Genomic DNA, 26,683 nt, shown 5'->3' with positions numbered 1-26,683 from the left:
TTTTTCCTAGACTTCTCTTGACTGACCATTTCTCAGGCTTTCTTGGATTCTGATGACCATGACAGTTTCAAGGCAAACTTCTATTTTGAAGATATTTATTTCACATACATATGAATGGTATTTTGTATTATGATCCTCTTTTGGATTTTTTTTCTGATTTTTCTCTACAATTAGACATGGTTTATGTGTTTGGGGAGAGAGATCATGAAGATAAGGTCCCATTGTCATCCTGCTGGAGCAAGAACATGACTTACCACCACTGATGTTGACCTTGGGCACTTGACTGAAGTCATTTGGGTCAGGTTATATGATCTTTTGAAATTTTATTGAATTATACAGCATGATTCCTTATTAATTATTATTATTAATACTAATGTCAATATTAATCACTAATTGGGACTGGCCATTGTGGCACAGCAGATTAAACCTGCATCCCATATCTCAGAATGCTGATTTGAGCCCTGGTTGCTTTTCTTCCAATCCAGCTTCCTGCTAGTGCACCTAGGAAGGCAGCAGATGATGGCCTGAGTACTTGGGTCCCTGTCATTCATGTGGTAGACCCAGATGGAGTTCTGGGCTCCTGGCCTCAGCGTGGCCCAGCCCTGGCTGTTGTGATCATTTGAGGAGTGAACTAGTGGATGGAAGATCTCTCTTTATCATTCTGCCTTTCAAACAAATAAATAAATCCTTTTAAAAAAATGCTCCCTTAATTAAAAACCTATTACATTTAATTTAAAACATTTTCCCCAGTAGCAGTTAGAACTAGCTATTAACTACACAGGTTAAAATGCACTAGAGTTGACATTGCACATTTAGGAGAGCAACAAAGAGGAGGAATTACACAACAGGAAAACTGGTTTAGAGCCTCTGAAAGTTCATCATATATACAGTTCCTGTGGAACATGTTGATACTGTCAGTTCTTCATTAGCATATTTTACTTTGCAAAACATGTTGCAATCTCTCTTTGGTTCTTTTTTTTTTCTCAACATGCCTATGAGGATGCAAAGTAAATTTTCCTTTCTTTATATTCAATGGATAGAGGCCAGGCATTGGAGCCGTAGACACTTGTGTTTGATTCTGAACTTAGCCTGTTTCTATCTGTATGGCCTTTTCCACAAAACTTTTTGGAGTATATAAAATAGGTAATAATACAAACCTTCTAGGTAAAAAATATGTAGAGTATCTCTATGAAGCTTCCCAAATACATGTGAGACATTCATTAAATCCTAGTTCCATTTCTTTCCCTGATTTGTCTTCCTCATTCCCCTTTCCCAACTTTTCATGTTTATAAAAACTTCAGAATTGGGAGTTAAAAGCACATGTTTGTATTAAAACTGATTACTTTGGGGCCGGCGCTGTGGCACAGTGGGTTAATGCGCTGGCCTGGAAGTGCCGGCATCCCATATGGGCACCAGTTCAAGACCAGGCTGCTCTGCTTCCTGTCCCGCTCTCTGCTATGGCCCAGGAAAGCAGTAGAAGATGGACCAAGTCCTTGGGCCCCTGCACCCACATGGGAGACCAGGAAGAAGCTCCTGGCTCCTGGCTTCGGATCGGCACAGCTCCAGCCGTTGCGGCCATCTGGGGAGTGAATCATCGGATGGAAGACCCCTCTCTCTCTCTCTCTCTGCCTCTCCTCTGTGTAATGCTGACTTTCAAATAAATAAATAATTTTTTTTAAAAAAACTGATTATTTATTCAGGGCTAGGGTTGTGGTGCAAGTGGATAAGCCACTACCTTTAATGCCAGCATCCCATATAGGCCCTGGTCTGAGACCTGGGTGTTCCACTCCTATTCAGATCCCTGATAATGCTCCTGGAAAAGTAGCAGAAGGTGGCTCAAGTCCTTATGCCCCATGAACCTACTTGGGAGACCCAGCTGGAATTCCAGGCTCCTGGCTTCAACCTGGCCCAGCTCCAGTTATTGTGGCCATTTAAGGAGTGAAGTAGTGGATGAAAGATTCTCTCTCTCTCTCTCTTTCCCCCTCTGTAACTCTGCCTTTCAAATAAATCTTATTTTAAAAAAATCACCTGACCATCAATTTGAACTGATCATGTAAATGTCAACAGATGTAAAACAGTTTCAATCAATGTGATGGGGATCTTTTGGGAGTAGACTGACACAGTTTCTGCATCTACCCAGATGTCAATGGACTATCAGTACCATGGTGAAGAGGCAGCCACAATTTCCAGGAGCTCTTTAAGTCTCAATTCTAGATCTCCCAGGTTCTGCTTATGGTTTTCTCTACCTTAAGAATAGTAAAGAGAAAATGAGGTGTTAGCACTTGAGTCAACACAATGTGTTCGAGCGTTAACATTGTTCTGTTGCTGGGGTTATCCCAGTGTGGCGCTGTGGTGATCAACAGTAGTGTGAATATATATCCTATGTAAGGGAGTTGCACCGTATGTGCATTTAGCTTGCAATAAAGCAGTAACACCTACTCAGGGCAAAAATAAATACACTGAGAGAGAGGGATGGAGAAATCACAGCTTTACCTGTCCTTCTCTTAACTGAGCAAAGTTGAGATGAAACCATGGACATTTCTTCCTTTCCCCTTTAGGAAGCTGAAATATGGCCCAAGATGGAGGGAAAGTCTATAAACTGTTTGTCGCCAAAGTTGGTGCCCTGAAGGTATTTAAATGGTCAACTTTGTACATACTTCTTGCCCTAGATCCTATATGATACAATTCCACTATTTCTATGGTTAATGTATTTATACTTGGATATCAAATGACTCATCAAATGATTTTTTTGAAGATTTATTTATTTATTTGAAAGTCAGAGTTACACAGAGAGAGGGGAGAGAGAGAGAGAGAGAGAGAGAAAGAAAGAAAGAGATCTTTCATCCAATGGTTCACTCCCCAATTGGCCACAATGGCTGGAGCTGCGCCGATCTGAAGTCAGGAACCAGGAGCTTCTTCCAGGTTTCCTGGGCCATCTTCTACTGCTTTCCCAGGCCATAGCAGAGAGCTGGATAGAAAGAGGAACAGCTGGGACCGGCGTCCATATGGGATGCCAGCACTTCAGGCCAGGGCATTAACCCGCTGCACCACAGCACCGGCCCTATGATTTTTTTTCATGTGAATCCTTTTGGGGGATTATTTGATAAGAAAAAAAATTAGCCAAGTTGGGACAAAACCTACAGCCCATCTGGTTACTGGTACCTAGGCAAAGACTGATTTTCCCAGGTTAGGCCTGCTCAGATCCCTGCCTACTTTGTCATGGAGCACACAGCTTAATGCGTGAGAGTTGTGCACCCCGACACCTGATTCCCAGCCCTTCCCCAGACCCAGAGTGAGTTCCAAGAGAAGAGCGCTTCTTTTCTCCTTGCGTTAATGGGAGGAGGTTTGAGAACAACAAATGTCCATTCTGCTGGGAGTGAGAGAAGCAGGAGGGAGAGTTCTCTGAAGCTCAGGGTTTTGTCCTGTGTGGGGTGAGTAGACAGGAATTATTCTCTTCTGCCCTGTATAAAGGAGTGGATGCATTCTCCCTTTCTGTGAGCCCAGAAAAGGCTGAGCCCAGAAGTGGCAACGGGTATAGACCTCAGAGCAATCAATTCCTACTGGTCTTCATTTATCTTTTCTTGTCCTGGGTGGCACATCGATGGAATACTTAGTGAGGTGGTCGTGGTAGGGCCACATGCATTAAAACATAGAAGAGGTCAATGTGCAGTAGGCTAAACAGGGAGACACCAGCTACTGCCAGGTGCAGCATGCGAACTCTGTAAATTTTATCCTATACATTCGCGTGCTCGTTCTGCAGCTTCTGGTGCAATAGAAAATAAGCAGCACATATTTTTCTAAGACTGCATGTATGGCAGAGAGGTTTAGGCTCTGTGTGGTGCTGGGCATGTTACTGAACTTAGCCTTGATGTAATCATCTATAAAATGAGTATTATGTGGGTAATTAAAAGCAAGCACCTAGCACATTTGTGATGTTAACCAAATAAGCATTTTAATAAACTTTGGAGAAACTGAGAGTCAGTTTGCTTCTGGAATAAATGGCACAAAGCCACAGACAGCATCCTCAGCTGCACACTCGCGGCGAAGGAACTGGGCTCAGTGTCCTTGCAGGCCATTATTTTGACATTTTGTTTAAGGCTAGTTCCTAATTTGACTCAGTTCTTTTAGGCAAGAATGCTTTCAGAGACCTAAGTGATATTATTAACAAATGGGTTACATCTTCTCTTCACAGAGTTAAGCCTCTAATTAGACCGGGAGTTGATTTATTAGTACTGCAGGCTTCGACATTTCCTCACTGTTAAGACCGACTGGAGACACAAGGTAACTGTCCACATGCAAGAGTTCTGAGTGGCACACACACTGCAGAGGAAGGGTGATGTGTGTCGCATGAGTCACAAGGAAAGGCTCAGAGAAAGGTATTAATTAGGGTAATAGGAAATCATAACAAGTGAAATATGGGCTAAGTGTCAGTGAATTTCCCTCAAGGACATACTTCCTATGATAGTAGGGGAAAAGTCTTCTAAAGGAGGTGATTAAAGACTCCAAGCTTAAGACCTTTAAAACTAGACTGAACAGAGTCCCTGTGAACATGCCAGAGAGGAATCCTACTGGAGCTGGGGAGGAAGTGGGCAGTAGGGGACCTAATGGCCTTTTGTACTGCTGAATGCAGCGCTGTCCCTTTAGGGTGTAGCTGCCATTCCTATGGGCACTATTTTTGGGGGGCTAATCTTCCAGTTTCACAGATATTAATATTAAAAATCCCAAGTCTGCTTTTATTTTAAAGATCCAGTATCTATTTTGATCATACTTCCAAGAAATGAAATTTTAATTCTCAAGATATAAAAGAATCTATGTCAATTTCAGTTTCCTCAAAAGGATTATACATTTTTAAGTGCAAAATTGACTTGTTTGGGGCTTAATTCTTTTATTTGTTGCTTACTGAAGCACTGTTAGTTTGGCGTTGTCAAAGGAAAAGGAATGAGCCCCATCTCTGACACACTGCGACACCAAGGCTGTGGTGGAATGAGGAACTGCTGCCAGTATCATTGTTCGAGATCCAGTCCGGTGAGATCTCACAGAGACTCAGTCTTAGCTTCAGCAGCTTTGCACCTTCCCTGTGGTTACCACAGCAGGGCTGGTCTGGATCTCAGACAACACTGGACCCTAGCACAGCTTCCAGACCCGTTTTGTTTGAACTTTTGAACCCCCCCCCCCCCCGCCCCATTCATGGGCAGAATAGGTGGCCACCCATGTAGTGGGATTTCTGGCATGCTGGAAGATCCTTCTCACCTGCTTGGTGATGCCTGAAATAAGTATCATTCTTACATTAGCATCAACGTGTGGCCCCATCCTTGCCATCATCATCTATCTACCTGCTCATCCTGTCCTGGCCTTCTCTTCACTTCTCTTCCTCTCACCGTCCCTAAAGCAGTAGCACTGCTATAGACTTTGCCTTATCCCAGAAACCTAGGCGTGACTTCATACCTTGCTCTCTCGTACCCTTACTTCACTTAATAGCCCAGTCCTGTTAAATCCACTTCCAAATATCTGTGAAACCTCTCCTTGGCTGTGCTGCCTTAATTTGATGTACACTCCTCTCTCTCTCTCTCTCCCTCTCACCCTCTCTCCCTCTCTCCCTCTCCCTCTCTCTCTCTCTCTCTCATTTTGAGCCAAACTGAATTATGGGCAGCTTTCCAAACATGCCATACCTTCTTTCTTGCCTTAGCTTTTTTTTTTTTTTATCCTGGATGCTTTCCATTAATCCGTTTTCACCTGAACAATGCTCGCTCATCACACAGAATTGGCCACAGATGACTTATTCTTCAAATATCTTTCCATGGTCTCCTAAGATAGGATCAGATCCCATTCTGTGTCCCCTGTGTTCACCCCATGCAGCCCTATCATACCACAGTGTTCCCCAAGAGATTGTTAACCAGTAACTGATCATAAACGGGGCTCTTTTCATTATGTTAGCACTAGCATTTTGTACAGTCCTGGCACCTAGAAAATACTAAATGAAAATTAATAAAAAATGATAAGCAATAAATATTCCTGTGTGAGAAGTAATAAATTGATTTAATAGTGTAAAAGGGAGATGAGTTAGGGAAAATTACCTGGAGAAATTTTGTGGAAGAGGTATAAGTAGCAATGGGGAGAGAAGGAAACATTTGGGGTGAGAGGAACTATATGAACACAGACACCAACACTGGGCCTGGTGTCCTGGTGCACCAGGTTAAGCCACTGGCTTGTGACTAGCATTGCATACCAGAGTGCTGGTTCACATCCTAGATGCTATGCTTCCCGTCCAGAGCCCGCGCCATGTATTAGACCAAGATGGGGTTCTTGGCTCCTGGCTTTGGCCTGGCTCAGCCCTGCCTGGTGGTTGTGGCCATGTCAGGGGGAAATGAGCAGATGGAACATCTCTGTCACTCTGTCTTTTGAATAAATAAATAAACCTTAAAAATACCAAGATAGGAATAGATTAGACATTCATGAACCATTGAAGAGTCTGGCTTGATTAGAATGTAAGATTGTATGTTGAGGAAATGGAGAATGATGAAATTATGAAAGATTTTAAAGAAAAGGAAAAAGAAATTAGACATAGTTATAGCTGCAAATAGTGATGCATCCATGATTTTAGAGAAGATTACTGACATGGTAAAAGTGGTGTTTAAAGATTAGTTTAGGAAGTACACACAGCAAACACTGGACAAGGATGGCACGAGAGTACACAAAAGCCATTGACAGGCCGCTGAGGAATCATTCATGAAGAAGAGGGTGTGGTAGACTAAATCACTATTACAAATATTTACTGCTTTTCTCACCCATGCCTTCCACCTTTTGGCTGTGGACTTGGCCATGTGACATGCTTTACAATGTCACGGGAGGTAATGTGAACAAAAACCTGAGAAGCAAGAGAGAAGCATGTCTTGGCTGTCCCGTGGGGAGAGAGCTGGGAAGAGCTGAGCCCCAGCTAAGCCCGCCTTGCTGAGCTAACGCTTAGCCAGTCCACAAGCACATGATAAATAAGAAATGATTGTGTTAAGACTGAGTTTTGGAATCTTTTGTTATACAGCAACAGTAACCTAAATGGTACACAAGGAGGTGGTAATGGTATGGAAAGAAGGGAGGGAATGATTTTGAGGTGTACTTTGAAGGAGAAATTAATCATTCTTTGGTGTTAACAGATACCAGAGTTAAAAGAGAGAAAGCTCAAAAATTACTCCAAATTGTTACCCTTGAAGTGAGGTAAGAGGGCTGACAATCTTATGACAGAGAAAATGAGGCTGGATTTTGGATTTGTTGAATTTGAAGAGACAGAGGAATACTCAAGGGGAAAGGTATAGCAGGAAGTTAGAGAAAAGGAAAAAGAGCTTGAAGTGGAGGAGAGAAGGCAGGACAGAAAGTCATGACTTGCTGTGGACTGAATTCTATTCCCCACAATTCATATGTGGAAGCCCTGGCCCCACCCCGGCTGCCATTGGAGATAGAGGGTCAGTGAGGTCAGAACAGTGGTATCCTAACGCAATAGCGTTAGTGGGTTTACAAGAGGAGGAAGGGACACCAGATCTCTCTCTCTCTCTCTCTCTCTCTCTCTCTCTCTCTCTTCATATACACGTATGAAAGGGAAGGCCATGTGAGCACGTGGCAGGAAGGTGACCATCTGCAGGCCGGAGAGCAGTCAGCCTTGACCCTGCTGGCACTCTGCTTTCATACTTCTGACCTCCAGAGCAGTGAGCAAATGAATTTCTGTTGCTTGAGCCACCCAGTCTAAGGCAGGTTGTTACAGCAGCCTGAGCTGACTAATATGACTCTAGAGAAAGCTTGAAGCCAGGGGTGGGTGTGAGGAAGAGGGGTCCCGGGTCAAGGATGGAGACAGAAAATGCCCATAATCAAGGGGATCGGAGAGGAGGATGCCGGGCAAACGAGGTCACAGATATAACCTTCACAGACATGAAGGGGCAAAACGTATGGTGTGGAGCAGAGTTGTTCTTTGGGCAGAGCAAGGGCTTGGCAGCAACGTGACCTAGGGCTGACTCCCTCCTCTCCTACTGGGATCCCTGAACAAATACTTAGCCCCTTTAGACCCTACTACTTGGTATTTTAATGATGATAATTGTGGTTCCCACATTTTGTGGTCATTTGAAATATGCCAAGATTAATGCATGCAAAATGGTTACTATTGTCTTGCATATAATTAACTGCAACCACACAGCAGGTATCATTTCAGGAAGTATGTATGGGGGATATTCCATAGCATCAAATATTAGATAGGTCAATGCAAAAGAGGATATATTCACTGTCATTAGATTCTATAGCAGAGGAATCTTTAGTGACTGTGTGTGTGTGTGTGTGCGTGCACAGGGGTGTGTAGAAGAAGGAGAGAGAACACAAAAAGTTTATGTGCAGAATAAAGTGATGTAAGTGGACCAGTTGGAGTTTAGAAATGAGGATGCAAGCAAATGAAAATGAAAGCCAGAAGGGCAGTGGGGTGACTAAATTTGAAGGATGGCTGTTTTGTCAAGAAAGGAGAGACACTGGTACATGCAATGATACAAGGGAAAGACAAATCAATACATTTTTATTGCCAAACTGCTCATAAAGCTTGGGACTCTAGTTATGTGTAATTTTAGGAAAAATTGCTCCCGTTGGCATAAACAGTCCCTAGCATTTATTCTGTCTTGATCTGCTGTCTGCTTCCTGGAGCTGCCCCTGCTGCTTGGTGCATTTTGAAGCCCAGGGAGATCTGCATTGAGAGTCAGAGATGGAGGATTCTATGGTGCCCCTGATGTGGAAGAGGCAGAGACAGGGGCAGAATGAAGTGTGAGACCAGGCGGGGGTCGGATCAGAAGCTAAGACTGTTGTTCTCTCTCCTTCCCCACTTCAAATTTACAGAAGTAGGACCAGAGCTTGAAGAGCACTTTTCTTTATTGAATATATTGGGAATATCAGTACAAGAAAATCTGAAGTAATGAATAACATTGTTATTCCTAAGAAGCAGTTACTTCGGTATATTCATTCCCGTTTGGGGATAAATTTAGTTTTCCAAGTGCTGTATCTGCCACTTTGTGCATTTGCATCCACAAAACCCCTTATTTGGTGAAATCCTTCTTTTGGAAAGTGTACTTGTCAGTTAATTATCTACTTACAAAGGCGGGAGGATGATGTCATTGAAGAACAGTTATTCTTGTGGATTTACATAAATCCAGAATGCAAATAAAATAACATTTTCTGAATAGTTCCCTGCACATTTTCATTTTGGGAGCAAACAAAGATTGACTGTAGGTTTCTGGTATTTTTTCTCTCTCCTGTAGACGATAGGTAATTTGGAGTGACTAATCCAGCTGTCTTGACTCAATTATCTGGCTGGCTTCTTGCACATTCGTAGTAGAGGTCAGAGGGGGGCATCATAATCAGAAGATGAAAGAACCGAGTTGTGCTTTGCTTAACAGATTCACCTTTTGTTGTTAGAAAAATTGCATTGTAATATTTTAATTTTGGAGTCAAATCCATCATCCTTGTCTAGACATAATCTCTGCCCTTCCACCAAACTTCCTGTCGCAAATCCGCTTTCAACTGCACCCCACTGTGTGCATTCACATTGCTATGGGCAAACAGCCTCTGATTATTTTACAAACAGACAGAGGGAGGGAAGAAGAAAAGAGAGAGGTGGAAACAGTCAGGAATAGAGTAGGAGATAAAGGGAGCAGGGGCTGCGGGGGTGAGGTGGTGGGGGGTGGAGAGGCCAAGAAGGGAATGAATGAAAACATTTCTACGGGTTACTGGAGGCCAACAAATATGGCTGAAATATATGAATCTGTTGAGTCCCATCATGTTGCTTTGTCCTAGCTGTTTCCTTGTTTGCTTCCTTCCTTCTTTTGTCCTTCCTTTGTTTTTATTGGAAAAGCAGAACAAGAGAGAGAGCGCACTTCAGTTAGCTGGTTCACTTCCCAAATGCTTGCAACAGCCAGGACCAGGCCAGGCCAAAGCCAGAAGCCAGGAACCCAGCCCAGGTCTCTGATGTGCATGGTAGGGACTCCAGCAATTTTCCTATCACCAAGGGAGCACATTGGCAGGAAGCTTGGTCAGAAGTTGAGTAGCTGGGACTCTGATGGGGGCGTTCTGTTTCTTAGCCAGTGTGTCTGTCCCTGGCTGTGTTCTCTCTAAAAGCTGAGTGCCTCAGCAGAAAACTGCCACCCCAGGCTAAGAAGTGCCCTCTTCCATCATTGCAGAACTAAAATCATACTTCTGGGCAGACTTGTTTTCTTAATCATACTTTATACATGAGGTCTGGGATACAGTTAGGAGTCCTTAGAAAGTGGTTGATCAGCCTTCTCAGGAAAGTAAACTAGCTCTTGGTGCTGACTTTCCCCCGCAGAAAGGGAGAAATAAAGGTGGAGGAATCAAAGAACCTGCTGGGGAAACAGTGAGATGCTCTTGGGGTATCAGAGGGTGTTGACTCCCATGTGGGGTCACAGCAGTCCAGAGCAGAGGACCAGCTGTCCCACGCTCTGGTCAGACCCTGCAGAGGGAAGAACTCTCCAGCTTGGGTGAAGAATCCGCCCTCCCTCTCTGCTTCTGCTTTCCATGGATTGCAAGGCAGAGAGGCAGGTCTGGACAAAGGGTAGGTCCATAGGCCAAGCTGGAGGAAGATTTCAAAGCAAGCTGTCCAACAAGCAGAATGAGTTCAGAAGATTAATTATGACACCAGAGACACTCGTCCTGGAGGGGCATGACCTGCCCAGTGCCCAGTGCCCCATTGTGGGTACAGAGAATGCTAAGGCTTTCGCTGCTTCAGCCTGGGAACATTACCAGCCAAGGAAGCAGTGTTTAAGGTACAAACACTATGAAAGAAAATAAACTGAACAATCTGTACTAGATGAAGCTCAATTAATGTACCAGACAGAAAAAAAATTAGACGCATAAATAAAAACCCTCAAGGAAGTAAGAGAGATTATTAGAACACACAGGAGGCACAAATCACTATAAGAATAAGTCAGTGACAGAAACTAAGCATCAAAATACAAGAGCTGAAATAAAGTACTCAGTGTATCTGAAGATGAATTAGTGAATCATATGGTCAGGTAGCCAACTTGCTTAGGAAATAGTGGGCTGGAAAATATAGAAGAAAAGAGACACAGAAGGCACAAGTTGAAAAAAAAAAGAAAGTTGAGATCTGTGTCATAGGAGGCCTTGGAAGGGGGAACAAATGGGTGGAGGAAAGGAAATATTTGAGGAAACAATAAATAAGAACTTTTCAGGGCGGGGGCTGTGGCACAGCAGGTTTAGTTACCATCAGCAGCACTGGCATCCCATATGGGCGCCAGTTCAAGTCCTGACTGCTCCACCTTCAATCCAGCTCCCTACTAATGTGCCTGGGGAAGCAGCAGAGGATGGCCTAGCTCCTCACTCCTGGCTTCAGCCTGGCTCAACCCTAGCCATTGCGGCCACTTGGGTAGTGAACCAGAGGATGGAAGATCAATTCTCTCTCCCTCTCTCTCTCCTTCTCTTTCTCTCTGTAATTCCGATTTTCAAATAAATAAATAAATCTTAAAAAAAGAATTTTTCAGATTAAAGAAATATAGTAGACCCTGAATTAAAATGACTCATGGACTGGTAAACAGAATAGATGAAAAATAGACACAATACACTAACATTTAAGACCAGTAACAAGAACAAGTCTATAAATTTCAAAATGGGAGGGGTGATGACTACATAGGAGCAGAAATTGCCATCATGGGCATCAAATGAGTTACTGTATGTAACTGATTAGAATACCCCTTTGCACAGAGTATGATTCTGTGTTAGCTTTATAATCGCATTTTCAACAATAATCCTAGCAGAAGAAGATAAAAGAGTAGTGTTTGTGTTCCTGGTCAACACCAGTGTTAAAGGAAAATATTTTTGAGTTTAGGCTTTTCTGATACTCTCTGTAAAGTAAAGCTAAAAAACGTATACTGTAAGACTCTCTTACACTATACCCTTGGACAAATATTTCCACTAGGAAGAGAGTTAGATCCCAGAGGATGCTCTGAGGTACACTGGGAGTAATTTTGAGTTCATATTAAAGTGCAAGAATCGAGAAGAGAAATAAGATAGAAGGATTTGTCAAAAAGACTGTGAAAAAGTAGAATTAAAAGATTAGCTTGGTGCAAAATTTTTGAAATCCCTGCATAGCTTTTTCATAATATGCATTTTCACCAACTTATTGAAGACCCCCTTGTATGCACGGATTTCAAAACTTTCATACCCAAATAAACTAATTTTTTACTTCTAGTTTTCATGAACTTTTGGAAATACCTTCATTGATCTAATTAGTGCAATTCCAAACTAAAATTCTATATGATACAAAGTGGCCAGATCCTTTGTTTTGCAAAGGAAAAAGAGTGGCAGTTATAGGTACTAATTAGTATATGAACCTGATAATAAAAGCATCAGTAAGTATCAATGAAAGATAAAATTATAACATATATCTTCCAAAGAAGCTAAAGACAATGTCTGCATTTTTGAGGAAGAAATGAATCTTACCCTGGTTATCCCCAAGAAAGCACAATCTAAAGCATGTAGGTAGTTTATTTTGGGAAGTGGTCCCAGTGAGCAGAAGTGAGGGACAGAGTGAATAGAAGAGGGAATGGAAAAATACGAGGGAGTGGCGGGTGTTGCGGTGCAGCGGGGGATGCCTGCATTCCAAATCACAGTGCTGGGTCAAGCATCTGCTTCTCCACTTCTGATCCAGCTTCCAGCTGATCCGCCTGAGAGGCAGCAAATGATGGCTCAAGTGACTGGGTTCCTGCTACCCATGTGGGAGACCTGGATGGAGTTCTTGTCTCCTTGCTTTGGACTGACCCAGCACTGGCTGTGGGGGGCTTTTGGGGAGTGATTTAGTAGATGGAAGATTATACCCTCCCCATCTTTTAAATAAATAAATCTTAAAACAAAAAAAAAAAAAAAAAGAAGAAGAAGGGAAGGAAAACTGACACATGGAAAATGTTTCTCACAGTTGTCTTTTCAAGGGTTGGAAGAAGACATTTCTCCATGGGATGAAAACTCAAGCTTGTAGTCTGCTCATGAATAAGCTACACAGGCCGTGCTGCTGAATCAGCCTTGGGACAGAAGGCAAGAAGCACTATAAGGTGCAGGTGAGGCCAAATGCTGTCAGGCAAGATGCACAAAAGGTTGATGACAGCAGGGAAGATGACAGTAAAAGGTAGAATGAACATGTGCAGGACATACTCCAGACACCTGAATCAGTATGGGCGATGGGGGGAAAAACACAATACACAAAATCATATAGTAGAAATAAGTCCTAGTAGAAATAATAATGGCAGTAGATAGTCACCAATCAAAAGACCTGTGTCCAGATTGGATAACAGAATAAAATATGTTTTAAGAAGATATAGTGCTTAAAAACATTTATTTATTTAGTTGAAAGGCAGAGATAGAAAGAGAGAGAGAAAGAGAGAGAGCATGCTTCCATCTGTTGGTTCACTTCTCAAATGGACGCAATGGCTGGGGGTAGGCCAGGTTGAAGACAGGAGCTCCTTCCAAGTCTCCCACATGAGTGCAAGGGCCAGGTACTTGGGCCATCCTCCACTACCTTCCCAGGTGCATTAGTAGGGAACTGGATCAAAAGTGGAGCACCCAGGACTTGAACCGGTGCCCATATGGGATGCTGGCACTGCAGGCACAGGCTTAACTTCTATGCCACAGCACCAGCCCCTTCAAAATCTTTTTAAAAAATGAAAATAAAATATTAGAATAAGATTCCTCAGGCAAATATGAAACCATTGCAAATAAGACGAGTGAGCTCAAGTTTCTAAGATGACTCAGTAATTGACAAACCAAGAGCCAGAAATAAGGAATGATTTAAAAAGACAAATAACACAATAAACTTAGACTAATATGTATAGAAGTTTATACTCTTCAAAAAATGTGTATTGTTTTAAAGCACAAATGAAACACACAGAATTTCTCCACAATGTTCAAAAATTTAATATTTCACAGACTATAAATTTAGATGTTAAAAAACAAAAAAGAATAACTTACAAACTGGTGCAGAGGACCAGGCGCCTGGCTGAGCAGTGGAGATGCTGGTTAGGACTCTGGCATTGCACACTGGAGAGGGGCTGGGCTGGATGCCTGCCTCCTGCCCCTGACTCTAGCTTCCTGCTCGTGCGGCCCGTGAGAGGCAGGGCTGACTTTTCCGGGGGTTGGCTTCTTGTCAGCCGTGTAGGAGACCTAAATTGATTTCTTGTCTCCTGGCGTCAGCCTTGGCCAGGCCCCAGCTGTTGCAGGCATTTGGGGAGTAGAGCAGTAGATGGGGGTTCTCTGTCTCTTTACTTCTCTGCCTCTCAAACAAAAACAAACAAACAAATAAATAAATCCTGTGAGTGGAAACCAAGCCCTCTCTCTAACACACACACACATACACACACACGAAGGGATATGAAAAACATTGTGAAAAATAGAGTTAAAGGATCAATTTATTTTGGTGCAAAGAAAATTGAGATCCATGCCTCGGGTTTTTTTTTTTTTTTTTTTTTTTGCATAATATTCATTTCCCTGAACCTTTGGAAGACCCCCTTGTATATTGCTGAATAATTGTCCAGTTAGACTCTAAAAAGAAAATAGACAAGAAAGCAATACATACCAACATTTCTAGGGTATAGCTTGCAGTGTGACGCTTGAACCTAAGATTCAGTACTAAGTGTTGCCTTGACATTGGAACAGAAGGACCTCAAAAGGCCTAACTGTGAATTTCCCTGCCATTGCCAGGTATGAGCTACTGCCGGTGGCTGGTTCCCCGGTCAGCTATGCCAGCTGATCCTGCACCCCACCTGCTCTTCAACCAGACAGACTCCACTGCCCTGCCAGCCCACGAAGCCATCAGCTGAGAGACTGGAGGGCGAGCACATGTGGAAGCTCACAGAAATTTAACCGATTTCAATGCACGCATCTGTACACAGATGAGCTTAGACTCTAACTGAGGAAGCTAGAAAAAGGCTATGAGAATGAATGCACAGGAAAAGGAGGGGACTAGCAGATACGAAGTAAAAAAAAAGAAAGAAAGAAGGAAACCTAGGTAAAATATATAAATTTTGAGAAAAAAGCACAAAAGGTATAACTGGCACAAGAAGAAATAGAAAAGTTTAATAGACTCATACAATTAAATTTTTTATGGTCATCAAAGTATTTTTACAGTTTTATCGTTGAATTTCAACAAATTCTTAAAGAACTGTTAAACTTTATATGAGTTATTCCAGAAAATAGAAAAAGAGGCAAAGCTGCCCAAGTAATTCTGTAAAGCCAGTAAAATCTTCATTTTCAACCCAAAGGAAAACAGAGCAAGAAAAAAAAAAATAAGTGCACTTCACTGATGAACACAGATGAGATATTCTAAATAAAGACGTCAGCTAATGGACACAGATGCTCCTGGACTTACAATGGGTAGTCCCAATTGATCTATCCTAAGTTGAAAACACTGTGCTTTTTACACACCCAACCTACTGAACAACCCAGCTTAGCGACAGAACACACTGTAGACAGCCAGCTGTTTCCCTGGCTGACTGGGCCAGTGAGGGCTGCCCCAGCCCACCCTGACAGAACACCCTGCATCACTAGCCCAGGAAAGAGCCAAATTCAAATTTTGAAGGAAGGTTTCTGTGGAATACAAGTCACTTTTGTACCATCATAAAGTCCAAAATATTCCAAGTCTAATCATCATTAAATTGGGACCACTGTGTTTTTTTTTTTTTTTTTTTTTTTTTTTTTACAGGCAGAGTGGACAGTGAGAGAGAGAGACAGAGAGAAAGGTCTTCCTTTGCCGTTGGTTCACCCTCCAATGGCCGCCGCGGCCGGCGCGCTGCGGCCGGCGCACCGCGCTGATCCGATGGCAGGAGCCAGGAGCCAGGTGCTTTTCCTGGTCTCCCATGGGGTGCAGGGCCCAAGCACCTGGGCCATCCTCCACTGCACTCCCTGGCCACAGCAGAGGGCTGGCCTGGAAGAGGGACAACCGGGACAGAATCCGGCGCCCCGACCGGGACTAGAACCCGGTGTGCCGGCGCCGCAAGGCGGAGGATTAGCCCAGTGAGCCGCGGCGCCGGCCGGGACCACTGTGTTTTTAAAAAACAATATGATGATCAAGCAAGTTTTATCTTGGGAATGCAAAAGTGGTTTAACATAACAAAGTTTCCATATTAATGGACTGAAAGACAAAAAGTCCATATTACTCAAATAACTGTGGAAAAATAACCTGCTAGAAACTATGTTTTTAAAAAACTATTACGGAGGCCGGCACTGTGGCATAGTGGGTAAAGCCGCCACCTGCAGTGCTGGCATCCCATATGGGCACCAGTTCAAGTCCCTGCTGCTCCTCTTCCGATCCAGCTCTCTGCTATGGTCTGGAAAGCAATAAAAGATGGCCCAAGTCCTTGGGCCTCTACACACGTGTGGGAGACCTGGAAGAAGATCATGGCTCCTGGCTTCGGATCAGCCCAGCTTTGGCCATTTCAGCCATTTGGAGAGTGAACCAGCAGATGGAAGATATTTTCTCTCTCTCTCTCTCTCACTCTCATTCTCACTCTGCCTTTCAAATAAATAAAATAAATCGTAAAACAAAAAAGCCACACCACCAATTCTTAGTAATACAAACAACACTGGGGCCAGTGTTGTGGTGCAGCAGATTAAGTCACTGCTTGTGTCCTGGCATCCAATATGGGGGCACTGCTTCGTGTCCTGGCTGCTCCGCTTCTGATTCAGTCCCTGCTAATGTGCATGGGAAAGCAGCACAGATGATGGCCCAAGCACCTGAGCCCCTGTCACCCATGTGGGAGACCATGATGGAGTTCCTAGCCCCTGCATTGGCCTGGCCTCCCCCTCTGACTGTTGCCGGCATTTGGGAAGTGGACCAGTAGATAGAAGATATCTTTCTCTTTGCCTCTCCCTTTCTCTGTCACACTGCCTTTCAAACGAATAAATAAATAAAATCTTTTTTAAAAACTCATTGTGGGGCCGGCGCCGTGGCTCAATAGGCTAATCCTCCACCTGCGGCGCTGGCACACTGGGTTCTAGTCCCAGTTGGGGCGCCGGATTCTGTCCCGGTCACTCCTCTTCCAGTCCAGCTCTCTGCTGTGGCCTGGGAGTGCAGTGGAGGATGGCCCAAGTGCTTGGGCCCTGCACCCCATGGGAGACCAGGAGAAGCACCTGGCTCCTGCCTTCGGATTAGCACACTGCGCCAGCGCACTGTGCTGGCCGCAGCGGCCATTGGAGGGTGAACCAACAGCAAAGGAAGACCTTTCTCTCTGTCTCTCTCTCACTGTCCACTCTGCCTGTCAAAAAAAAAAAAAATTGTGATACTTGCACAACAACAAATAGAGCAGTGACTGAACAGAAAGCTTACATGGATGCCTGTACATGTGACTTGCTATATCGTTGTGGAAGCATCGCAAATCAATGGCAAAAAATTCATGATGCTGGCTAAGCTGACTGATCAGATAGGGAAAATGAAGTAATGATGTACTTTACACCACACATAAACATGTACTCCCAAGGAATTAAAGACCAAGAGATGCAAGGTAAAAGCATAAAGCCAACAAAATAAAATGTAAAGACATATTTTCTCCTTTCCTTCTTTTAAAGATTTATTTATTTATTTAAAAGGCAGAGTTATAGAGAGGCAGAGGTAGAGAAAGAGAGAGAAAGAGGTCTTCCATCTGATGGTTCACTCCCCAAATGGTCCAAATGGCTGGAGTTGGCCCGATCTGTAGCCAGGAGCCATGATCTTCTTCTGGGTCTCCCACGCAGATGCAGGGGCCCAAGTCCTTGGGCCACCTTTTACTGCTTTTCCAGGTCATAGCAGAGGGCTGGATTGGAAGTGGAGCAGCCAGGACTCAAACCAGTGCCCATGTGGGATGCCAGCACTGCAGGTGGTGGCTTGACCCACTATGCCACAGCACCAGCTGAGGAATGGCTTTTTGAAGCAAAGAAGCACAACCCATACTGCCTGGCACTGGCACTGTGGTGCAGTGGGTCAAGTTGCCACTTGCAATGCCGGCATCCCATGTCAGAGTGCCGATCTGAGTCCAGAAGGTGTTCTCCTAGACCTTTAGTCTGTCTTGTACATACAAGGTGTGATGTGGTGAGAGTGGGGGGGAGGGGAGCTGCATGCAGTCTGAGAGAAAGGCATTCAAAAGTACTTCAAAGAGTTCATGGGAAAACGGAATTAACAGTAGGAGTTCAATGAGGTGTAAAAAACCTTTCTGGTGCAAAATATTTTTGCATAATAAGTGGAAAATGCATATTATGAAAAATTTATTAATGGATTTCATTTTTTGCTCCAAAATACACTCATAATTTTAATTCCATTTTCTGTTACATTTTAAAAATATAGTAAATGTGCCTTATTTAGAAGCAACACACTAGATGTGTGCACACAGAGCAACATGGGTAGATTTTCAAAACATTCTGCTGTTTTGATAGTTATAATGCTGTCTTCAGTGAAGACAGCATATTATGTAATAATATACCCTTCTTTCCTCACTTTATGATCCTTGTCATGAATCCCACAGTATGTGATATTAATATCCCCACTTTGAAGAGCAATGATGTGTCTGTGTAATATTTACATAGGAAGTGAATATGGCAAAATGTCAAAAATTATTAAATATAAAAAAATAGAAATTTTGTTGTGTTACCAAACAATGCAGACATGAACACAGTTCAGTCCTGTGCATACTTGATGACATAAACAGACCAGGATGAGTATCCAAATGACTGCCTATTGGTAAAGCAGCCACTGGTGTTGAAACAAATTAAAGTTAAATCAAGGAGCCAAGGATGCAAGAGTGTGATGAACACAACGGTTCTGGAGAATAAAGGGAGAAAATACAAATCCCAATGTTTCACTGTCCAGTTGTTCCTGCTAGTTCTCCTGTGATCGCCAAGTACTGAGTACATGCATGCACACAGATACACCCTGAGAAAGCCAAGCCAGGCACACTGGCTTTGTTTCCTTTCTGGCGGAATGTATTTGCACATCTAACCAGCGGCCAGATCGGTTAGGGCATTGAAGCTGATTTGTGCCTTGGTTTTCTCCCTTCCCTTACACAGATGCCTCCGCAGGATCAGCACCCACCCAGCAGCTTCTGAGAATCAGTAATATCAAATGACGAAAAATAACTCGCAAAACTAAAAAGATATAATTCCAAATAATTTAGTGAAAATGCAGCCACTCCAGGTACTGAACTATTTTTTTTTTTTTTTTTTTTTTTGCACAAGTGAATTGGAGAATTGGGTAATTAAGCAGTAATTTTGATTAGTAGTTGCCAACATGAAATTAAAACCCCTGTGGCTCAACAGGCTGATCCTCCGCCTAGCGGCGCCGGCACACCGGGTTCTAGTCCCGGTCAGGGCGCCTGATTCTGTCTCGGTTGCCCCTCTTCCAGGCCAGCTCTCTGCTGTGGCCCGGGAGTGCAGTGGAGGATGGCCCAGGTGCTTGGGTCCTGCACCCGCATGGGAGACCAGGAGAAGTACCTGGCTCCTGCCATCAGATCTGCGTGGTGTGCCGGCCGCAGCGGCCATTGGAGGGTGAACCAACGGCAAAGGAAGACCTTTCTCTCTGTCTCTCTCTTTCACTGTCCACTCTGCCTGTCAAAAAAAAAAAAAAAAAAAAAATTAAACCCCAAGCTTTTCCTCTTGCTCAATGGAAAAAATGTCAAGATGTTTCTGTCTCCATACTGAAAGAGAAAGCGCAGCTCCCAAGCACACTTTATTGACATCACCAAGAAACTGAAACAATAGTGTGGTCAACCAGAGGATTCCTGCTCTTCCCAACTAATACCATTGAAAGTATTCAGATGCTAATAGTTAATACTTGTGGGGAGTTTGCATGAAATACCTGAGACTCTCCTGAGGTGATTACCACCATTATTACCTTTTAGTTCAAATGAGGAAACCAAGTCTGAGAGATGGGAAATATTGATCTATAGATTAGCTAGCCATGAAATGGTCAAAATGATATGCCCAAGGCAATCTCTTGAGGGTGGACAGGTGTGGCTAGATGTTTTCTAGAAGGGAGTGGGGGGGAGGGTTAACACTCCAACACTCAAGATATGAATTTTAACTGCTCTTTCAACTTGTTTTATATAAGTATATAAACTTCATGTATTTCATAAGTACAAATTTAGGAGCATAGTGATTCTTCCCACCCTACCCTCCCTCCCACCTGCACTTTTACCTGATATCTTAAATAGGTTTTTTAACATTATTAAGCTAGTAGTCACATCTGAGAATCTAATAAAGCTGAGGCCCTCTCAGAACAAATGCAAGTGTGAGTATACACCTGGAAGTTTTTTACCTGGAATCTTAGAAGTTCATAAACTCCATGAATCAGCCTCAATTGAGCAGCCCCAGGTATAAATGGTATCTATGTCATCCAGAGGACTAGCTGACATTTTCCTGTAGTTTTAAAAATTTTGATGAATGCCCTTTTTAAAAAAATATTTATTTTATTTATTTGAAAGGCAGAATGCCAGATAGAAAGGAGAGACAGAGAGATTTTTTTCATTTGTAGGTTCACTCCCCACATGGCCACAAATGCCGGGGCTGGACCAGGCTGAAACCAGGGACCTGGAACTCCATCTGGGTCTCCCATGTGAGTGGCAGGGAGCCAAGGACCTGGGCCATCTTCCACTGCTTTCCCAGGTGCCTGAGCAGGGAGCTGGATGGGAAGCGGAGCAGCAGGGGCTCATGCCAGCATTGCAAGGGGGCAGCTCTACTCACCGGGCTACAACTCTGGCCTCTCCTGTAGTTTTAATGATTATGATTCAGCCCATTCATTCATTCATTCATTCACTCATTCCAACTTTCTACAAATATTTACTCATTATCTACTGAGTGCCAGAACTCCAAAAACTGAAAACACAGTTGCCCTGCAGGACTCTGGGATGGTAAGGGTACAAATTAGGGCAGTGGGTGCCTATGACAGAGTTGGTCAGCCCCAACATTATTGACATTTTGAACCAGACAACAATTGATGGTGGAAGATGTCCCATGTCCCCTGCACACTAGCTCCAGTAGCACCTCCTCTCCCACTTGAGATACCCCCAAATATCTCAGACATGGCCAGATGGCCCCTGGAAGGAAATGGCCCCTGATTGAGACCCGGTAACGGGGAAAGAGCTGAGTCAGCCCAGTCAGGGAAGGGTGTGCAGAGGAGGAAACGATGGAATCCGACCTGAGGAAGGTTGGGCTGCCTTCCTCTCGATCCAGTGTCCACGTGGAGGATGTTTAAAAGTGCTTCCCTGGCCTCTCGGTCCCCTTTCCTCACTCTGTCCCAGTGAATAGAAAATGACTCGCTTGCATGGTAAGTCTGAAAAAGAGGGATGGGCTTCCTGAGCTGTTTCCTTCGTTGGGACCTGCCATCCACAAGGTGCACGTGTAGCAGCGCCTCCCCAGGGTCTCAGGCTGTCAGGGAATGTTCTTCCCGTGAGCCCTGCTGCAGTGGGCTGGCAGCTGCCCCAGGCTGGGCTTTTTATTAGCCTCCCCACTAGGTGCACGGACCACCTGTGCCCCAGTCCTAATCCAAGTGTTATTTATCTCCCAAACCTTCCTCAGAGCAGAGCTGGGGATAAGGAGTCTTCTACGCTGAGTTCCTTCACCGATGCCCTCCTAGGAGATGGTGAGGAGTGCATCGGGTAGATTCGTGGGGAGGGGGGAGTGCAGGCCAAGGAAGTGTCATCAGCAGAAATGAGAAATGATGTGGTTATGGGCTGTTCAGGAAGCTCCAGTGCAGTGAGCAGTCTTGGAATCATCGGAGCAGCCGATGACAGAGGCAGGGACTGGGTCACAAAAGGCCTCCTGTATCCCGCTGAGGAATCTAGATTTTTTTTCCTGAGATAATTGTTGGTGGCTGCGGAGGAAGAGTTGAGAGAGCGTGGGTGCTGCAGAAGTCGGTCAAGAGCGAATGGGGCCTCAGCAAGGGTTGGAGTGGCGTGCACGGAGCTGTTTCTATGACGTTCGTGCCCGCATCTCAGTTGTTCCTAATTGATCTAAGGCAAACTGCATTCATTGTGCTGATTAGGAGTCAAGTTTGCAGTGGCAAATAAGAATGGGTGGGGAGGGCGTCTCCTTTGATGCTTGGTGTGAGTTTTTCTCCATTTGTCCACTGAAGTGCTCTATGAGTTAGCAAATCCTGCACTCGGGAAAGAATTCACCACTGAGAAGGACACAGATGTGAAGCATGACTGACAGAGGAGTCACAGGGCACCACTAAAGGGTCCGCGAAGCCAGACTGGGAGGAAGAGTCAGGGGGCTTCGAATGAGAGGCAAATAATTCACAAAGGTGCTGATTCTACCCAATTTCATTAAAGACTTACATAAGCAAATGGGTTTTAACAGAAGCCTAAAAGCATTAGATGGGCTGGAATAAAAACAAAAAGTTTTGGCGATAGGAATAGAATATTGGAATTACTGGGAGAACTGTGGCATGTCCTGCAACAGAGTCCCTAGTAGTAGGCCTTCTAACTATGGTATATACTGGATGTGAGATACCTTAAAAGGAAGATATATGGGGGCATTCCAAAAAGTGCGTGGAAAAGGCATCGTGTGAGAACACTAAGCATAGATTTTTAAATGTTTTTCAGTAAAATACGTGTATTTAATTCCATTTCCCACAAACTTTTTGAAGTACCTGTGTGTAAAAAAGACTGCTATGCATATATGCTAAAGCATTGATTTTTATTTTGTTTAACACCAAAAGGATCATTTTGGATTTCCAGTGTAGCAACCAGAAAAAGCAAAATACATCCCACTCTAGAAATTGGCTGATATTTTCTTAGATTCATTTCACTTAACAAACACTTTTGAGCTGTTCTAGGTGCTGGGCATAAAAGACTGAACAAAGGAGGCAAAAATTCACATCTATATAGAGTTTACAATCTCAGTCAGCTGTGATTGGGATACTGGGATTTTAGATAGATATTGGGGCTAAAGAGAAAAACTCAATGAGAAACGCAGTTCTGTGGGTGTCTTGTGCAAATGGGAAGAGGTATAAGGGGATGTGCAAGTTCAGACAGAGTGGCTAGGAAAGGCATCAGTGTAAGGGTGGCATCTGAGCAAAGCCTGAACGTCAAGGGAGAAAGCCACGATGTAGCTCTATTCTCTGGCAGAAGGATTAAGAGGTGCAAAGGCCCTGGGTCAGGCATATGCTGGAGATTCAGTGAGCGAGAAAGAAACAAATTAGTAGAAGAGTAATAGGAGAGAAGATCTGAGAGATGAGGAGGGCAGATCACACAGGGGCTAGAACATCTGTAGAAGGGCTTGGGTCTCTGTTTATACCCAAAGCAATGGATTTTAAGCAAAGAAGTAACCCTAGAGCACTATGGGTACCCCCTGAGAATAAACTATGGGTGCTGGTAGCAGAAGCAGGAAATCCAGTTAGAGGACTTCAGTATCCCAGGTGGGATGACAGGGGTCTGGAAATATGATGAGCAGCAGCTGGATTCTGAGCATTGTTTTTTCTTTTTTTTTTTTTGAGGGTAGAGTCAGTAGGACTCTCTGATGGCCCAGATGAGAGTATGAAAGAGAAGGGGCAAAGAAAACTCCAAACTTTTTTTACACAAGCAACTGAAAGAATGGGGCCACCCAGAAATCGAGGGCTCTGTGAAAGAAGAGGCTTGGGGTGTGCGCAGCCAAAGCTCCAGTTTGTCTCAGTGGCATGAGAGGCAGCCTGGTGTCAACGTCTCTACTACGCAGGCAGCTCTGGGAGGGCAGCGGATTGTCTGTCTCACTGCACCCGTTTTCCCCGCCACCACTTCACACAGTCCCTCATTGACCTACTGCTACAAAACAAAACAAAATACCTCTGCTCTTCCAAGTTTTAAAATGCACATGACAATTCTGCTTTGCTTTAAATTTGCTCTTGGGTTTTATTTTGTCTAATAAAACGCAATACACATTAAAATGCCTGGCACACGGTAGGCGTTGAATAAATATTTGTTGAATGAATGAATGGTAGTGGGGAAGCCACAGAGCGATTTCCCTTTCCTGAGAAGACCACACAGGAGTGGAAGGAGAGCACGGCCATGCTGTTAGGGTCTAAATAAGAACCACTCTATATCTGTGCATTTTCAGAAAACCAGTGAGAGATGAGAAATCCAGAAATCCTTTACTGCTGTAGACCCTAGAGACTTGGACAAAAGCCTTCAAACAACATATTCCATTAAAGAAAGAACTTTTGAAGAGAAAAATGCTATGTTTTTTCCTTTTCCTAATCTCAGCCTTGCAACTCAAACCAAGCATAAAGAATTGGCAGTATTTTTTAAAGCCTTCCTACGATGAGAGATTGAAAACTCAACAGTGTTCCCAGCCAACAAGAGAGTGGTTTGCAGCTTGATGGGCAGATATATTAATCTGAGGGCTGTGCAGCTGTGAATGACTCACGGGTAACATACAATGTAGTCTTTGGGAAGAGAGCGTAAAGATCCAAGACAAAGACCTTGGGTAGATTTGTAATCCATGCGTAAGGACCCTTCTGGAAAAAACGTCTGAATCTTATACAGGAATCCTCAGAACAGAGGCAGCAAATACCATGGCTGGGTATAAATGCTTAATTAGGGGCATAGCTTTACTCTCAATGGTTGAGAAAGGCCCCTCCAGTGTGGGAAGGGGATGCTAATGTTTGGTGAACATGACAAGGCAGCGGATGAAAAGGTTCTAGTTCCTCAAACATATCATGAAAATCTGGTTGTGTCTTGGAGGGAGTTGATGCTGCGGTGGAACGGAGTGGAGGGCAAGTGCCTGACTCGGGGCAGGGCAGTGGAGGAAGTGCACCTGTGTGAGAGAGGGCAGAATGGAAACAAAAGCCTTCAGCTTGAGATGCAGCTCTGGCATCCGTGGAAGAAAGGGGACCGGGAAGCAGAATTCACCAGGAAGGGCCTCACGGGATGAGAAACAGGCAACAAGGTCTAGGCAACTTAACAGGGAACTGCAGAGCGAAGACAACAGGGCAGAACTGGCCAGACCGTAGTGCCCAGCCATGACCAGGCATTGGCCGGGGACTTCCTTGCAAGATGGTGGTGACCTCTGCGGCTAGAAACCAGGAAAGAACCACACACCTTGCAGATGATTGGAAAACTGTTGAAGAGAAATACAAGCAGGGAGCCTCCGTAGCTGCCGCACAGAATGTCCTGGACTTACAGAGGGAGGCTCCTTCACTGTAGGAACCTAGCATACGATGGTGGTGAGTGTGCTGGAAACCTAGAAGACATTGCTAAACACACAGTGCATAATGCTTGCTGGAACATGTCTTACAAACTCACATCTCTTCAGACATGTTTTTGAAATGGTGCTGCTGTACCTATATAAACCTCCTGTCAGTAGTTCTCCATAGATTTGTAAGCTAAACTCAAACAGGTGTAGTAGCAACAAACAATTGGAAAATGAAATTTTAGAAATACTATTTGCAACATAAAATATCAACTATCTAGTCATCTGACAAAGATATGCAAAGCTTCTATGCTGAAAATTGCAAAACTTTGCTGAGAGAAGTTAGAGAAGAGCTAAATAATTGGAGAGAGAAACTATCCCCTTGGATTAAAAGACCTCCGATTTTTGAGATAACCATTTCCTCCCAAACATCTACAAATAACATGTAAGCCTAGATTATTTTTTTTTTGCTAACAACTTTACAGATGCAAAATTTCTAACAAGATACTCATATTTTGAAGGTACATTTCAATAAAATTTGATACAAAATTTATCTAATGTATTCACCACCATACTCAAGATCTAAAACACTTCCAACGGGGCCAACGCCGCGGCTCAGTAGGCTAATCCTCTGCCTATGGCGCCGGCACCCCCAGGGTTCTAGTCCCGGTTGGGGCACCGGATTCTGTCCTGGTTGCTCCTCTTCCAGTCCAGCTCTCTGCTGTGGCCCAGGAGTGCAGTGGAGGATGGTCCAAGTGCTTGGGCCCTGCACCTGCATGGGAGACCAGGAGGAAGCGCCTGACTCCTGGCTTCGGATTGATGCAGTGGGCCAGCCGTGGCAGCCATTTGGGGGGTGAACCAACGGAAGGAAGACCTTTCTCTCTGTTTCTCTCTCTCTCTAACTCTGCCTGTCAAAAAATAAATAAATAAAAATTAAAAAAAAAAAACCACTTCCATCACTACAAAACCCCCTCTACACCTAGTCCCTTCCCTCTGCCACTACTTCCAGGATACCACTGACCTGCTCCCTGTCTCATTTCCCTGACTGCTCACATGAATGGCATCAGTCAGTGGTGTTATTTTTATGTCTTGCTTTGTTTCACTGGAAAACGTTTTTGAAATTCATCCATGTGGTTGCACATTTCAGTTGCTTGCTTTTTCTGTTTGCTGATTACTATTCCATTGTATGAATACATCCCAATTTGTTTATCCAGTCAACTCTTGATGGATGGCTGAGATTTCCTAGTGTGTGGGTGGGGGGACGGGGTTGGGGCTACTATGAAGAAAGCTTTGAGAATATTCATTTGTAAGGTTTTGTGCAGATCAGGGTTTCTCAACCTCAGCACTACTAACTTTTAAGGTGGGAACCCTTTCTTGGGTATGGGGTAATCAGTGCGTTATAAGGTATTTAGCTTTCAGTTGCACCCCCAGTTGTAACAATAAAAAATGTCTCCAGACACTGCCATGTATTCCCTGTGGGAAGAGGCCTTTTTTCATTGCTGTAGCATAAATACCCAAG

General features: G+C 44.0%; 2 long non-coding RNA genes across 5 annotated transcripts in view; both read left to right on the top strand.

Annotated features, from left to right (window-relative positions):
- The window catches only part of LOC103349505 (uncharacterized), a 36,108-nt gene extending 16,955 nt beyond the window's left edge, over nucleotides 1–19,153 (top strand). Inside the window, exons 3-5 of one of the 4 annotated variants that reach the window (XR_011383202.2) lie at nucleotides 4,193–4,281; nucleotides 12,962–13,100; nucleotides 19,069–19,153. This is a non-coding gene — a long non-coding RNA (uncharacterized LOC103349505). Of the gene's footprint in view, nucleotides 1–4,192; nucleotides 4,282–12,961; nucleotides 13,101–14,736; nucleotides 15,385–19,068 lie in introns of those variants that run through there. The other 3 variants (XR_001794059.4, XR_016222763.1, XR_016222762.1) reach the window with 3 other exon arrangements.
- A 2,362-nt stretch (nucleotides 19,154–21,515) lies between these two features.
- On the top strand, nucleotides 21,516–26,111 carry LOC149121830 (uncharacterized). The gene is made up of 2 exons (XR_016222766.1): nucleotides 21,516–21,637; nucleotides 23,500–26,111. It is a non-coding gene; the product is annotated as an uncharacterized LOC149121830 (long non-coding RNA).
- Nucleotides 26,112–26,683: the final 572 nt, after the last annotated feature.

The sequence above is a fragment of the Oryctolagus cuniculus genome, chromosome 16 (genome assembly GCF_051225735.1).
Source record: "Oryctolagus cuniculus isolate XC-2025 breed Fujian yellow rabbit chromosome 16, ASM5122573v1, whole genome shotgun sequence".
NCBI classification, from domain to species: domain Eukaryota; kingdom Metazoa; phylum Chordata; class Mammalia; order Lagomorpha; family Leporidae; genus Oryctolagus; species Oryctolagus cuniculus.
The sequence above is the reverse complement of the archived record's forward strand: the minus strand, read 5'-3'. Positions and strand labels throughout refer to the sequence as shown.